Here is a 15,310-nt window from a genome sequence, read left to right on the forward strand (position 1 = left end):
GTCATGGGAATCTTCACAGAAGATGAAAAAGTTTGAGAACATGGTGTATGAATTAATGATTGATTAATTAAATCAATTTATTTTTTTTTCTGCTGTGGACTCAGTAAAAAGACTTAAAGAAAATTTTCCTCTGCATCCTTTTCAGAAACACAGTTAGTCCTTTGTAGGTTGGAAGGCTTTCTTTGAGGGATAGGGAGGGAAGGTTTGGACCATTTAGAGGTCTCTGTTTCCAACATATACATTCTTTTAATTTTTTTTAATGTTGTATTCTTTTTTTAATTGAATGAAAAATTCTTTAAATTCTATAGTGCTTTACAATTTTCAAAAGTTTCACACACATGATTTCATGTAATCCCATAATAACCCTTTTTTCCCCCTACTCCTATATTGCCCTTTCCCCTTCTCCCCACTGGTAACCACTAGTTTGTTCTCTAAATCTGTGAGTCTGCTTCTTTTTTGTTTTATTCACTAGTTTCCAACATATACATTCTTTTTTTAAAAATAAATGTATTTATTTTATTTTTGGCTGCATTGGGTCTTCGTTGCTGCATGCAGGCTTTCTCTAGTTGCAGTGAGCGGGCTTTACTCTTCGTTGCGATGCAAGGGCTTCTCATGGTGGTGGCTTCTCTTGTTGCGGAGCATGGGCTCTAGGTACACAGGCTTCAGTAGTTGCGGATTGCGGGTTCTAGAGCGCAGCCTCAGTAGTTGCAGCACACGGGTTTAGTTGCTCTGCGGCATGTGGGATCTTCCCGAACCAGGGCTTGAACCCATGTCCCCTGCATCGGCAGGCGGATTCTTAACCACTGCGCCACCAGGGAAGCCCTCCAACATATACATTCTCAAAGGGACAGAGCTGGATTGTTTGGGAGGGGGGAAAACTCTGAAGAGTAATAGGGAGCAGAGTTGGAGTCTACACAGCCAGGAGGGGACCTGAACTTGGCTCTCTCCCAGTATCTCTGGCAGTGGTGACTATAAGCACACCTGGGGAATGAACACCAAGCCATGGCTTTGGGAGCCATAGGGGAGTTCTTGGTGGCCTGGTTTAGAATAGAAGGAGCAGATGCCTTGAGCAACTGGGTCAGATACATCTGACTGCAATACTCCTGCTTGGACAATGAGCTACAACTTCAATGGACTGAAGACACTTCCCCAGGTTTTCTAGATTGGGTAAGCCCTGAGGTTGTTTTATCCCCACAGAAGTTCTGATATCGAATGTCCCACCAACATGGTAGATGAGGCTGAAGCTAAATTTAATTTGACTTAGAAAAATTAAAATTTAATTTGATTCAGAAGAAAAGTAAAGACATCTAATGTTTTTGCGCTTGTTATTGAACAAGTCAAATGGGTTCCAATAGTTGGAGCTCTGATATCACAATAGTAAATCTAGCCTGGCGAGGTAAATAAAAGAATAGTAATAATATTTTGAGGGATTATCAGGCGTTAGGCAATACACTATTCCATTTAACCCTCACAATGTACCTATGAGGTAGACTGAGACCTAGAAAAGTCAAGTGGGTCACTGCAGGTCACATGGTTAGTAAATGGCAGAACCAGGTTTTCTGGACTCCACATCTGTCTAACTTTCTATTGTCGTCTAGCCTTGCATTCACTGACATCTAGTCCATTGCTCACTAATTCATTTAGCCAGATATTCAATTAGGCAGTGAGTGGTAGCAATACAGTTATTCTGTTACTTGAACAGTGAGATAGATCTAGTAATAGCTTGAAGAACGAAAGCATCTTAGAATTACAGAATGTGTGCACTGGCAGCTGGTCTAGTGGAAAGAGCAAAACTTTAGAGCCCAGTGGATTCACTTGGAATCCTGGCTCTGCTATTCACTCCCTATGTGACCTTGAGCAATTTATATCACCTCATTCATTCTGTATATCTGTATATCATAAATAATAATACACATACTTGAGGCTGATGTAAAGATTAGAGATAATATTAGAGATAATCTCTCTCTCATACACATACATACATACACACACATAGGACCAGCACACATAGGACCAGCTACATGATTTGCCACATAATTTATGGGGCTCAGTGCAAAGTGAAAATGCAAAGCCTCTTGTTTAAAAATTATTAAGAATTTCAAGATGATGACAGCAGATTAAACCAAGCATGGGGCCCCTCTAAGGGTCCTGATGGCATGTCAGTGCCTGGCACAGAGTAAGTGTGCAATAAATGGTAGTTCTTTTTGCTCTCTAGATCATTGATTCCAACCCTCTCCTTTTGCAGCTGAGGAAACTAAAGTCCAAAGAAGATGAAAAATGTGAGTTAATGGCAGAGCCAGGACCACAACCCAGACCTCCTCTGTTCAGTCAGTAGTCTTCACCTCAGCGCTTCTCAAATGTTTTCTGTATAATGGCAATAGATATTCCATGAATAAAAGTTTCCATCAACAAGCAAGTTTGCAAAACACTGGATTAAGGTTAAATAGACATCTTTTGCAGAGTTCTTCAAGAGACTTTTCTATGAGCAACATGAATCTCCAAGACAAGGATATTAAATGGAACATTCCCCCAAGTATTGATATGGAATCCTTTCTCAGGAGCCTATTAAATAGCCCTAAGAATGCTTTCTTATACACTGCTGCAGGGCAGTGGAAGTTTCCATGGATTTTGATCTGCAGGGTGTGGTTGTTCTTATTCTAAATTAGAAGCAAACATATCCCTTCCATTAGGCCTTCCTGTCCACTTCTCTGCCCTGGCTGACTTGTGAGCCTGAGGATATAAAAATAATGAAAACCAGACTCCAGAAAGAGCATACTTGTTTAGAGTCACCTAATTGCATCCAAAAGACAGATCTGCTCTGCCCCTCTCCCAGGAGTAGGAATATAGAGGAAAAAACATACACCATGACCCCCAAATTCTTTCCATTCTGAGCAATTTGCTCACAGCCACCACATCATAAAAGTAACAGCTAAAGTCCCTTATGAAAGCACACAGGAGGCCAGGAAATCATGATTCTCATGTTAGCTCTTCCTCTATTAGCCACTGGACCTAGACTAGTTCATTCATCTGCTTATCCTCTTACTTTCATTGAAAACCCTTTTTCATCAAATTAATCTCTCCCTTCTTTGGCTACCATACACTTATATTTTGTCTGTAGCACTCTTTCCCCCAGGCCTGTGAAAATCTCTTTGGAACATAGTTTGAGAACCAGTAGATTAAATGATCTCTACAGTTCCTTTCAGTTCTGATAATCTGTAATTTATATTTGTACATAGTTTTGCAAGCTATTGCCTCCACCTGTTAATAAAGGACCCTAGCTCCTTGAGAAATGCATCTCTTAATTTCTGGGAGGCCCAAAGAGTGATTCTCACTCACTGGGTTGTTGAGATACCAGGTGACGCTGACCCTTCTGGAGTCCCCAGTCCACAGAATCCATTATATGGATTGTGCAGAGGAGAGAAGAATACTTTTCTCCTGCCATTGTGCTATATTTTGTCACATGAGCTTCCAATAGGTGTTATTTATGCCCTTTTGACTCATGGAGTTTTTAGTAAAGAAGGTCTTCTATATTTTGCTGATTCCTCCTCACCCCCATTCCCCTCCACAAATTACTAAGCATGAACCAATGGTGGGGTAGGGGTAGGGGTAGGGCTGCCGTGAGGCCAGGAAACAAATCTGCATGATAAACCTAATATTGATTGAACTTTGACTCACTTCTCGTTGATTTTGAAGATTCGGTTGCTGGACCCGATTGCCTATCTCCTTGCTTTCCTTAGGATGAGTTCCTCCCCAGAGAGACCCAAGACCTTCATGAAAAATAGACTTTGTGAGTTGGGCCCACTAAGGTGGAAGCACCTGTTTGGGTCCTCTGGGAAGCAGATGCCAAGATGGCGTAAGAAATACAAGAGACTTACTAGGGGGAAACACCTGGGAAGGATAAAAGGGAGAGGGAAGGGCTTCCCTGGTGGTGCAGTGGTTGCGAGTCCACCTGCCGATGCAGGGGACACGGGTTCGTGTCCCGGTCCAGGAAGATCCCACATGCCGTGGAGTGGCTGGGCCCGTGAGCTGTGGCCGCTGAGCCTGAGTGTCCGGAGCCTGTGCTCCACAACGGGAGAGGCCACAACAGTGAGAGGCCCGCATACCGCAAAAAGAAAAAAAAAAAAAAAAGAAAAAGGGAGAGGGAAGAGGAGCAGGTTGGAGAGCCGCAGGCTGCAATGCAGGTCTGACACCTGTGAAACGAAAGGGAGAAGGAAGGAGCCTTGGGCAGGAGAAGCCTCAGACTTCGATGCAGCTCTGAGAAAGTCTCAGCCAGGCTAATCGGAAGCCACAGAACAAGACTGCCCGTTAGAGGAACGCTGTGTTAGGCAGGAGTGGCTTGGCTCTAGCATGTCTGCAGTGCTCAGCCACTGAAAGGGAGAAGGAGAGGGAGGGCATGACTGTGGTGTAAACACAGCAGTAGATTTCGGAGGTGCTACAGCCAGAGGCTGTCAGACAGCAACACTCCTCCCAGCAAGCTCTCCATGTGGGGGATCTGAGCAGTGTACTCCCCATGCCTGCCACGCCAGACATGCACACACCTGTGTGAAGTCAAAAAGTGGATATAATTTAAGCTCAAGTTAACACATATTTGACATATTTATTACAAACATTTATCGAGCCTCTAAAAGGTATTACACTCAGCACTACAGCAGCCACACCCTCTCCAGTGGAATGAGTGAGTCTGGGAAGGTTTCAGATAATCAGGTAAGTTTTTTATTACCATTATTAGCAACACTAGGCATGTTTTACTAGCCTCCATTGTATACTAGTACTGTGTCAAGCTTAATACAAAAAAGAAAAATCCTTAGGGAGCTCAAGATAAGGTTGCAATAAAATATCCCTCCCCTTTGGGGAGCTCAGAGGAGAATTTTGAAGACTTCTCTCATGCCACTCACCAGATGTGCCAAGGAGGAAGGAGACTTTTAGTAGAATCGGCCTTGCAGGTTACCAGAGAGACCTTGAAACAAGATCTGGCAGCCAACCGGGTGGCACAAGGGCATGCTCCACCCCCAGGACCATGCCAGCCAAGATTCAGGATTTGCTGAAAGGCAGGCCCAACACCTGTTGTAGCTCCTGGATCAGAGTCAAAGTTTGGGAGGGAGAAAGGAGAGAAGAGGAAGGAACTGGGAAAGAGGGATTTATAGTGGGAAGAAAGAAGACAGCGGGCTTTTCAGAACCATGCCAAAATTCATCTCAGCCTCATCACCTGGCAAAAGAGATAGTGTCCGTGGCAGAAAGAACGCTGGGCATGACACCCAAGCTCTGCCTCTAACTCCCTGGCTGACCTTTGTCACTCAGTGCCCCTGTGGGCCTGTGCTCCTTGGCTATAATCTGCAGAGCTAGGCCAGACACTCTTTAAAGTTCTTCCCATTTGAACAGTCTAACATTCTAACAGCTTCCATGAAACAACCCTGGAAGAGCCTGCAGAGAGGCATGAAAAAGAGGGGGTGTTAAGATGAAAAGAATTTCCAGTGAACTCAGAAATAATATAACATAATGTAACATAACATAACAAAACATAACAATCATTATGATAAGTAGTAGAGTATAGGAATGGGGACCAGTAAAATCTCTAAAGTGGAGCTTATTTCATGATCAAGACATTCAGGACATCAAAACGTGACTCTTCTATCTTTATATAGAGGTACAGACGATCGGGGGAGGAAAATAGTTCCACCTGTCAGCTGGTTCTAAAAGATCTGAGATTCATAAACATTCCACCAACACATGAACCCCCAATATTATCAACACAGCACTGTCCTTGTCCTTTATGAACCCTCCTCCAGTTTTCTCTTATACAAACAATTTCTACTCCCCTTTAAGTCTGCATTTGCTGCTTATTTTCACCTAGATAAGAACGCTTGGAGGGGAAAGCATACCGTGGGATTTTCCCCAGGCCTAATATTTTAGGATACTAAGAACAGGATTCCGGGGCTTCCCTGGTGGCACAGTGGTTAAGAATCCGCCTGCCAACGCAGGGGACAAGGGTTTGAGCCCTGGTCCAGGAAGATCTCACATGCCGTGGAGCAACTAAGCCCATGCACCACAACTACTGAGCCTGCACTCTAGAGCTCATGAGCCACAACTACTGAGCCCGCATGCCATAACTACTGAAGCCCGTGCTCCTAGAGCCGGTGCTCCGCAACAAGAGAAGCCACTGCAATGAGAAGCCCAGGCACCACAACCAAGAGTAGCCCCCGCTTGCCGCAATTAGAGAAAGCCCGCGGGCAGCAACCAAGACCCAATGCAGCCAAAAATTAAAAAAAAATAAAAGAACAGGATTCCATGCTCCCTTCTCGTTTATTTCTCTTATTAAGCTAAGAAAACACCACAGTTAAAAACAAAAAACAAAAAACTGCAGTCAAGGGAATGGCATAATTAGCAGCCAATCGGGAGAAGGCTCCAGGCCTTCAGATATTGTACCTTGCAGGCCAGTGCCTCCCAGAGAGGATCAGGTTTTCTCTTGGGATTTCTTCCCTTTTGAATTAAGCACCACTGAGGGCTATGGTCCAGAAACACAAACCCTAAACCTAGTCTCTGGTAGACAAACAGGTCTGGGGAGATTGTATGACCCGCAGGGACAGAGTGCTCTGGGCTCCCTGGGAGACCAGGCTGAAGTGAAGGGGAAAGGGTGTGGTGTCCATGAGGACATGAGAGTAGCCACAGGAGGACTGTGCTGCCTAAATAAATAACGGCGTGTTTGGCAGCAAACCCGATTCATGCCTGGGGCCTACAGGTAGAGAGTCAGCTAACTCACCCTCACCCTTTGGATCCCAGCTTAAATAGTATTTCCTCTGGGAAGTAGGGTGCCTCACACAGTTAGTGCAGGCTGCACACTGCACACACCTAGGGTGTGTCACAGTATAGGTATTACAGATTTATATATTTTTATAACAATTTTTTGGCAGTTGGTTGTCAAGTGTTTTGAGGAAAAGGTATCAGTTTTGGGCTGTCAGTGATCCTACTGAGAAGCCTTTCCTAAATCAGATCAGGTTTTGTGCCCCTCTTATCTCCTTCAGAAGGACCCTGTACTCCCCCTACCATCATATCTATCACACTTTATTCTAAATGCCTGTTTACTGGTCTATATCCACTCCGGGTTATCAGCTTTGTGAAGGTAGAGTCTGTGTCTTGTTCGACACCGTACCCTGGGCCAAGAAAGTTGCTTGGCCCTAGCGCAGGCTCAGTGGTATTTGCTGAACGAATGAGCAACATATTCAGAGCCAGCCCGAGGCTCTTGCCCAAGTGGACAGAGAGCCTGCCATAGTAAGAAGAGTCCTAGACACATCTTGGATTCAAGACCTTGCTCTTCCTCTCACAAACTGTGTGACTTGATTTTGATGCAAAATAGGAATAACCCTGCCTTGCCCTGTGCATCTCAAAGGGTCATCGTGAGGAACGATTTAAAACTACCACTTGGTAAACTGTAAAAATATGAAACAACATGAGAAGTAAGAGGCTGTTCCAGGGCAGCTGGACCTATGAGAGCCCCAGGACCAGCAGTAGCCTTGTATCTGAACAGTGAGTAGTGACTTCCAACAGAAAACTAAAGATTTCTGGGTCGGGTAGTACTTTTTTGGTTGCTCGGTACAGAAACCCAAAAATGCTAAAAGGCAAATATATTTCTTCGCATAACAAGGGGAAAGTTGTAGCTGGGCCTCCAAGACAATGGAAATAGGCACAATAATGCCACAAGGTAGACAGCCTTCTAATTCTCCTTCCCCTTCTCGTCTCCCCCTACCCCCAACCCTGCCCCACACCTGCCTCCCTCTCTTTCGGCCTACCTACTACAGATGGGCTCCCTCAACACAGCAAGGGATGTGGCTACCACTAGTTTCAGGTTCCACCTCACAGTTTTGCCAGCTGAGAGGCACTGAGCCCCTTCTCTTAATTCCAATTTGCAAAATCTCCCTTTGTCCTGGCTTGAGTGACATATCCAACTCCGTGCCAAGGGTGGGGGACACTGTGATTTCTAGCCCCCCCTGGAACCACATGACTGCAGTGGGGCAATCAGTGTTCAAACAGAAGGGAGGTTACTGTTCCAAGAAGAAAGGGTGGGTGCCAGGCAGACAAAACAATACTGTAAATGTGGTCCATCACCGTTTTCTAAAGATAATTCCCACACTGAGACCTGAAGTGCCACCATTTGCAATTAATTAGCTTTGGTTTGGGTTCTGCTCCCCTAGGCTCATTTTATCATATACCTTCTCTGAGTTCCCTGTAACAGAAGGAGAGCAGAAGGGTGACACGAGCAGGGAGTAGGATAGGCAACAAAGTAAAATCACAGTCCACTTTCCTCTGCAAACCTTCAGTAAATAATCAGAGGGGCCAACCACTAACCTAGAAAGGTTAGCTCTCTTTCTAGAACTGGTAACTTCCTTTCTAGAACTGGTAGCTACCGACTTAACCTGCTCAACATTCGATCCTAAAATCCTCTGGGCTTTGGCCTGGTTGTGGCTCAAGTGACAATGTTACTGAAACAAAATACTACTCAGCTAGTCTGACCACTTTCACTTTCTTTTTTTGTAACAGACCAGAGACAAGGCCACTCTCTTGAGATGGTCACAGATGAAGAAATCAGTCTCCGAGACAGACTACTTCTTATCCAACATCATATTAAAAGGGAGTTAATGGCCATACCAAGAGCAGACTCCATGTCATCTGACACTTGTTTTCCCATTGTGGCACCCTTTGTTTTTCTGCACACTTATGACCTAAAAGATGAGCTACCCCTTCATCTCACCTTCTTCCCATTCTTTTATATCTCTGGGTCACCTATTGAGATACATTCTCTAGGTCAGTTTTACTAGATTACTGTTTAGTCACCTCCAGGTCCCAGTCAACTAGCTGTTGTCTTATTCTCTGCTGTCAGGAATGAGAGATTCCCCCACCAATTATGCAATATTCTCTTCATTACTCTTCAACATGAACCCACTATTTAAGCAAACTAGTCTTGACTTGTGGCAGAATTTCAGGCATCAACTTGTTAGCTCCAACTTTTCTCTCAGATATCCATTTAGATCACTTCATTTTGGGAAGTGAAATATATTTTATTTGGTCTGTTTCCCCTGGCTGGGTCAGGAATACCTCCTATAAGCACAATTAGTACCCCATACTTCCTCCAACAAAATATTTATCACCCTGGACAGTAATTGCCTGCTTACTTTATCTCTATTCTCTACTATAACTTCTGTGAGCACAGAGACTATTCATTTTTGTTTCTCTGTACCATTGTTTCCCCCAGGACTCAGCAAAAAGCTCAGCACATGGCAAATGTTGCATAAATATCTATTGAATGAATGACCAGAACTGACTCCATGGTTCCTAATTATTTGCATAGTAGTGATCAAATAACAAAAGGATGTGAATACTTTATAGCTGAACACATTATGTGAAGGACTTATTATGTCAACTCATTAAATCGGCTATTACTATAAAAAAAAAAACCTCTGCTTCTGATATGGAGATACCAAAAAAAAAAAAAAAATTCAGCATTCCATCCACAAAAGTTTCCAAGACTCTTAAATGTTTAGAAGGGCCCTGCTACTGCCATCAGCAAACATCATCACCAGAGTCAAGCACTGCTTTTATGACATTATCCTCACCTCAAGGGCAGGCTGGACTCCCTGCCTCTGGTATCTTCCTCAATCTATTGTACTTGGTGTCCCTGTACTGAGTGCCCACTGCGAGTCAGTTCCTGTTCTAAGTTTTCACATGCTTTATCTCATTTAATACTTACAACAACAGCTCTAGGAAGAAGGTTCTATTTTTATTTCCTTTTAACGATGGGAATACCAAGACACAGGGAGGTTATAAGACTTGGGCAAAGTCACAGAGCTATCAGCTGATGGAGCTAGGATTCAAACCCAGCTCTTGCTCTTAATCACTATGCTATAAGACCCTTCTTTCTACTACTTCATGGACAACAACTTTCCACCTTACTTAGAATGGCCTCCTCCTGTTATCCAAACACATCTTGGACTTTTCCAACTCTGTGCATCTAGAATATAATTCTCTTAAGAATTCGAAGGAGCCTGATAATCTTCCTGAATAATCCTGTGTTATCACTGACAAAGAGTAGTATGTGTCATGGAAAGAATACCAGCTTTGGAACAAGGAAGACCTAAAGTCAAAACTTGGCTGTTTTTGTTACCTATGGCTGTGGAACAAACCACTCCATAACTTAGCAGTTAGAACAACAGCAATTTATTATTTCTCACAATTATGTGAATCAGCTGGGCCATTCCTCTGCTGGTTTCACTTGAGCTCACTCATGGGGTGGCAATTAGTGGGATGGTCTGCAGGGTGGAAGGTTCATCGTGGCCTCACTTACATGTCTGGCTTTGCTGGGGTGTCTTCCATGTGGCTATTCATCCTCCAGAAGGCTAAACCAGGTTCCTTATATGGTGGTGCTGGTGAGAAGAGCTGAAAAGAATTTGTGGCCATATGTAATCTACCTCAATTCCTAGCTGGTTGACCTTGGGCAATTTATTTCTCCTGAGATCAGTTTCCTTATCTGGGAAATTGTGAAAGTAATCCCAATTGTCTTGGGTTCTTATAAATATTAAATAAGATAATATATAAGTACCTAACGACCATTTATGCCATGTTATAACGACCATATATGCCATGTTATTTTCACTTGCTGTAAGTCTTACAGTTACTCGACACTTTTAGGGTCTGGAGTGAATCCTTCCTCCCATTCCCCATCGTCTCTCTGCAATCTGCTTAAATCCTATACTTCAATCAAAATGCAGTTCTAGTGCTTCCCTGGTGGCGCAGTGGTTGAGAGTCCGCCTGCCGATGCAGCAGACGAAGGTTCGTGCCCCAGTCCGGGAGGATCCCACATGCCGCGGAGCGGCTGGGCCCGTGAGCCATGGCCGCTGAGCCTGCGCGTCCGGAGCCTGTGCTCCGCAACGGGAGAGGCCACAACAGTGAGAGGCCCGCGTACCACAAAAAAAAAAAAAAATGCAGTTCTAGTCTCATCTTCTTTGCAAAAATTTCCAAAATCACTAGCCTTCAATAACTGGCTATATTAGGGAATTCCAAAGTTCTATGTATAAATTAACTGTTCTCAGCCTTTTCCCCATCCCTACAGAAAAACTTAATAGATTAAGTTACATGTGAAATGATTTATTGTTATGAACAATTTGTAACTTCTGGCTAGTTGGATATAATTCAACCCCTTTCTCCCCAGTTTAAGAAAGTATACTGAAATGTAAATAAAAATGTCTGTATTTTCCTAATTTATTTTATAAAGGTAAATCATTTGCAAAATTTGCTTCATTATCAGCAATAAATTATTTGTGATGTTTCACTGGTCTCAATCACTCATTTGGCAGGACTTCCCTGGTGGTCCAGTGGTAAAGAATCCGCTTCCCATTGCAGGGCACGTGGGTTGGATCCCTGGTCAGGGAACTAAGATCCCACGTGCCACGGGGCAACTAAGCCTGCGCGCCACAGCTACTGAGCTCACGCGCCTCAACGAGAGAGCCCACGTGCCACAAACTACAGAGCCCACACGCCCTGGAGCCCCTGCGCCACAACTGGAGAGAGAAAACCCACATGCCACCACTAGAGAGAAGCCCACGTGCCCCAACGAAGAGCCCGTGCCACAACGAAAGATCCTGCATGCCTGAAAGAAGATCACGCATGCCACACCTGAGACCCGACGCAGCCGAAAATAAAATTTTTAAAACATTTTTAAAAAAATCACTCATTTGGCACTAAGCACACACCCCTCTTTTAAAAATCTTTTAAAGGATATGTCCTATGTTCCTAACTAGGTTAAAAACACTAATAAAAGCAAAAACCTTGATATATATACATATGCATATAAAAATATGTCCATATATATATTTACCTTGTAGTTCTATCAAAGTGCACTAAACATACTAGAAGGGCAATACATATCTCCCAAAACCTCCCTGTTGAGGATTGTGTTGACAATGAGCATGAAGCAGCTTGGAACGGTGGGAAAGAAAATTGGATTTAGAAGCACAGGCTCCAAGCTTATGTGCTGGCTCTGGGATTCTGGACCAAGAAGTACTTATTTATCCCTTAAATCTATGGTACAATGGGAGAAAATATTGGATGAAGAGAGCAGGGGCCCTTGGGTACTCAAAGCTCATCATCTTAGGCCAATGGGTCTCAAAGGTTGGGGTGGGACGGTCACTTTTTATCACAATACACAGACTTGATCCTTCCCTTCTCCTGCTCATTGATGTACTCTAGGATGGGAAGGCAACAGAGAGAGATGTATTTGGGAAATGTTCTCCTGCTGAGAACCACTACCGTATTAGACTCTGAGATTATTCAGTGTAGTTACTTCTAACAGCTTTGTGCAGTTGCAGGGAGAAAGCATCTTTCTCCATATCTCATGATTATTCTGATTACTGAGAGCTATTTTTATTCAATAGAACCCAGTAACTGTTTTCTCAAAGTAGAGTTATCAACTCCAGGGGACTGAAGAGATTCATAAGTGTCCCAAGCTCTCTACAGTCTACTTACAAAACCCACCTGGCAAAATTCTAACCATATAGTCATTACCGTCAATGCTTTCCTCCTTATTATGGTCAAATCCTAAAAGTCCTTACATTGACAGGAGTTTGCATAATGCCTAGAAGATAGCACAGTAAACGTTTTCTGCTTCTCCAGTTATGTAGGGGACTGCTCTCTCTGTGATAACTCACGCTAACAATTTGTTATGGTTATATTTATATCTAGCACAGTAGGAGATACCAGAAGGTGCTTAATAAATGTTTTTGGATTGACTAGAATGACTTGTACATCTTGGTTCTTTTCCAGAACAGGGGAGAAAACCTCCTAATTTAATCCAACTCTGGCTCTTAGTAGCTCAGAGAAAAGTCTCTAATGAAAAGGGAAGAAGATAAAACCTTAGTGAGGTTGTTAACAATTTAGCATTACTGAGTCAGGTGGGAACTTTTAATTTGCTCACTAAAGAGAGCAACATGATCTCCAGGGTATGGAAGAACAAAGCTACTGCTAATAAAAAGCCCTCACGTTTGTTTAGCCCTTTACAGGTTACAGAGTGCTTTCATATCTTTCATCTCACTTGAGCCCCCAGCAACCTTGTCAGGCAGATGTAATTTATCTTAATTTTTTAGAAGCAGAAACTAAGTCTTCGATGGCTTATACAACATGCCCCAAGTCACACAACTAGGAAATGGCAGAGCTAAGACTAATACCAAGGTGTTCCTTGTGGAATTAATTAGGGCTTTTTCAAGACAAGAAAGAAACTTAACATACAATAGTTTAAGCAGGAAACAAACTTCTGGCTTAGGTAGCTGGCAAGGTATAAAAGATATTGTGGTTATCTCCTCAATATCTGTTCTCTTTTCTCTTGGAATCTCCCCTATTTCTTGTTCATTCTCTTCTCTCCCCTTCCATCCCTACTGTGAAGCCCATGTGTTTTGGGGAAAACTGACCCACCCCTGTTTCAAGAAGAAGGGCTTAGGCTCAATCTTAAACTAATCAGCATAATCCCACCTCCTGGCCACAGTTATTGGTTCAAGGACAGGTATGTGACAATATATGGACCAATGAGAAGCAAGGAGAGGTTTGCTAAGAGTTTCAGGGAAAGAATTTCCTGAATTTAATGAGAAAGTATCTGGAAAGAAATGTCTCCCACCAGATGTGAGGGGAATGGATACAACTTCCTTTTTACAACTATGTAGCAAACCAGCCTTAGAACAAAGATGACAAAGTGGATGGCAAACAGGGTCTTTGGTAACATTACTAAAGTACTAGATCAACTATTTCTGAAGCCCAATACACCTCTAGACTTTGCAGTTTCATAAGCCATGAGCTATCTTGGTATACTTCATGGCAAGTAATAGAAAACTCAACTCAAATTAGCATAGACATTAAAGGGCTTCCTGTTACTTGCCTGTTTGCCATGGAGTCTACTAAGGTAACTGAAGGAATGGAAGGAAGAGCTGTAGAAACAAGGACTTCAGGGACTGGAATTCAGATCTCTGCGGCATCAGGACTTTCCCTCTGCATCTTGTACTTTAATTGTCTCATTATTTTCTGCTGAAGACATGCCTGTTCCACTATGTGGCAAGTAAATGATCACCTGCCACCTCAGGGTATCAGAGAGAGTGCTGACAGGAAAGAGAGGCCTTTCAGACTGAGTAATCTGAGGAGTACAAAGAGATTACTACAAAGATATGGGTAGAAATACCACAAAGGATAATGTAATGCCCCAGGGCTAGAAACAGCCTGGTGGAGATCTGTTACCTCTCCAAGGCCTGAAGGGATGAGGGGAGGTAGCAGTTACTGGAATCAGAGACCAAAAAGCTGTGTGAAGAGGGTCATCTGACAGCAGTTGTGCCAAAGGATAAGTCAGATTGCGTCCCAACCTAAATCTCCTCCTTCCTCTAGTTATCTGCTGGTGTTCTCCATTGGCCGAACAGACTGGAAGCAGACAAGAGGGAAGCCTGTGGATGAACTCCATACAGGTCAACCCCCTGAGGCAGAGTGGGCTGTAGAAGGGTGGAGGATAGATTTAGAGGGGCATATGGAAGACATCCAGTACACTAACAACAGCAGCCTCTGCAGAATGAGAGCATTTCTTTTTCACGTCATCTGAATGTCAACATATAAGTAATCCCTTACTCCCAAGAAATACTCTATAAAGAGTATACTGGGGAGAGGTTTATTATAAAACGTATCACCGTGAGTGGGCAGAATATTTAGATCTTACTTGGTTTTCCACTGACCTGTTTAATTTATGACATTAAATACAAGGCTAGGGCTATCATAAAGCAACTCAGATCAGTGTAACAGTGTTATGATGGCAATCACATTACTTAGTAGTAGTACTACTAGATTAGAGCATTATTTTTATTTCTGTTAAAACAATGTATTACTATTACTAAATTATAGCTTAATGATTAGAAGTAGGACCTTTGCTCATAACAGCAAAACTGAAAACAACCTAAATTTTCTTATTATGTTCTCACAGTGGAGTATTAATCAGGAATAAAAATAAAGTGACAACAAAATTTTAGTAACACAGAAAATCCTAGAAGATAACATAGATTATTAAAATCTTTTTATAAGAATAAAAAATAAGTAAAACAAACAATGTATGTCATAAAACACTCCTTCCCCTAAAGTAGTGATAGAAACAAAATTCAAGAGGGTGGGTGTCTAAGGGGGAAGAAAGGGGATGGGATAGGAATGGAGAACACAGGAAGATGTAAGTTATTTGTTGTTAGCTTAGGTGGTAGATTCACGGATTTATTTTATTATTTTATTATTATTTTATTAGTACAGATAAATA

Source organism: Phocoena phocoena, chromosome 8 (assembly GCF_963924675.1).
Source record: "Phocoena phocoena chromosome 8, mPhoPho1.1, whole genome shotgun sequence".
Taxonomy (NCBI): domain Eukaryota; kingdom Metazoa; phylum Chordata; class Mammalia; order Artiodactyla; family Phocoenidae; genus Phocoena; species Phocoena phocoena.